Source organism: Capsicum annuum, chromosome 5 (assembly GCF_002878395.1).
Source record: "Capsicum annuum cultivar UCD-10X-F1 chromosome 5, UCD10Xv1.1, whole genome shotgun sequence".
NCBI lineage: Eukaryota > Viridiplantae > Streptophyta > Magnoliopsida > Solanales > Solanaceae > Capsicum > Capsicum annuum.
Window position 1 is genome coordinate 192,591,058 of NC_061115.1, and position 2,345 is coordinate 192,593,402.

Here is a 2,345-nt window from a genome sequence, read left to right on the forward strand (position 1 = left end):
CCCAAGAATCAGTGTACTGAGGGGAGGAATTTCGAGTGGAGTCCCGTGTCCTCCTGGAGCGGGGCCATTGACGGTGATGGACAGGTTATCCAAATCTAGAGTGTGATTTATTTCCTCCTGAAGCATTTCTAATTTTCTTGCGAGTTCCACAATCATCTCACTCTGTTCCATTATTACATTATCCCTGATGGTCAATGTGTTTTCTTCATCATTTCCAGCCATTATTGCATGATGGTCAGAGGATGGGGTTTTATGCGCTTTTGATGGGGTAAAGTAGGGATGTTCTGCCAGCTTATATCAACACGGAGTAGTTTCTATTATCTGTTAAGTAAAACAACTCAAAAAGGCAGATGTGTTAGTTTCCTTATGTGATAAGTAATGCAAAATATTTGACAAAAAATAACCACGTAGAGTTGTTTGAGTCATAGCCAAATTCATCCATAGGGGCACAACGGATAACTTGCATTTGATCCAAACAAACACACATAAGCACATAAGACAATTATATTACACAAAACATTATTATAATGTGTATCCTAACTAGGGTGACCCTTTTTTGAGCCAAGGGTTCAGGCCTAACGATTTTTGAAGAAAATATATGCTTCCCTAAAGTCATTCCATTATCCCCCAACATATACAGACACAAAAAGGGCATAAATGCTTACAAACGATGACAAAAGAGGGATACAATCTTTAGGGAAAAAGGGAAATAACATGAAAGAAGATAAGCTCCCATGCAGGAGATAGAAAATACTAATTCCTGAGTGCTTCTTCTATCAGCCTTCGCCTTCTCCGCTTCGTCCATTTCTTATATTGGTGACGTCTATAAACTGTGCCTTAGATGCAACCTCCCAAATCGATCAATTTCTAGCTTAACTTACTTCAATTTTTCTTATAAAAGTAAGCAAATCAAGCTTTTCCCGACCCTCAAAGGATAATGGATTGAATTTAGACAAGCATGTATTTTTTTTCAACACATAAATATGATTCGTCTTTAATTGACTACGGGTCAATAGACGCAGGGCAGGTTTTCTAATGAGCCCAATACCCCACTCGGGTACTGGGTCGTCCTAGGCTCATGTCTAAAATAGGGTTTTGGTTTCGTTCTATCCTCGGTGTCTAGAGTGGGCTTGAACACTGGTTCTCAAGTGGACAACTTGAGTTTAAAAATCGAACAGCCATTAGATGACACATGTGCTAATAAACCGTTCGTATATCCAACGTATTTTTGGAAGTGAACAACAGGGGCCGGGACATTCACGAAACCCCAAAACAGTTTAAATAATGCAGGAATATGCCATGAGATGCGTTACTTAAACTTTATAGAATCGAAACATATAAACGCATAAACAATTAATCAAAAGACGAAATTAAACATTTGGTTAGAACCTAGTTTAAATATTCGAAGAGTCGCCATTTTTGTTTTGCGGAGAAATTTTGACTTTTTGAAGAGTCACCACTTAATTTTAAAAAGGAATTAAGAAACCTTTGTAATGTACTCAGACGATTCGAAACAGTAAAATCGTTTAAGTTAGAGATTCAAGATAAGCGGTTCCTATTACCGTTTTAGAAAGATGTTAGGCACCTAAAAAGTTCGCTAATTTGCGGTTATCAGATCTGTTTGAAAACATTCTTTTGACTAACTTCGGAAAATCAATTTGTTGAAAATATAGTTGATTAAGGAAAAAGTTTTTGCAAAATCAGTTTTTTAGCAACTTAGTTAGGGATTTAGCTAGGTTCGCAATAAGTACTAAACAAGTAAACAAAAGGAAAAGGGGAACGGGGAGAAATAGTGATTTAGCCTTTTAGGCCCAAACTGTCGCCCTGCCCTATTCTAGTTCGATTTTTGACCCGTCCACCTGTCCTAATTCTAGTTTCCGAGCTTTTGGCTTGAGTCTTGCTGTACCTCTATTAAATACAACTTTGACTTCGAGGCCCGGAATATATAAATGAAGAAATAAATAGGTGAATAAATAGGGGACGACAATAATTATGTAAATAAGATGACAAGAAAAGAAAATGAAACTCCTTTTTTGCTTCGAACATGGGATTTTTCCCATGTTCCTTCTTTCTCGACTTCTTGAATTTGATATGTCATGAGACCGATGTTAAGACTTCTTCTAGGAATTTAGCTCGAGAGAGGGGGCCTCATTGGCCCACTTGTAAAATACAAAAGGGAAGGAGCCCATTTAGACTCCGGAGCAGGTGCATGCAAGAAACAAGATTAAAAAAGTGAATTAGCATGTGCACAAGAATTTAATAAACTATTAATTCACACTCTATTTAAATAACAAACATGTATAAACCGTTGCACCAATACCAAACGTGTCTTAATCTACTGCATC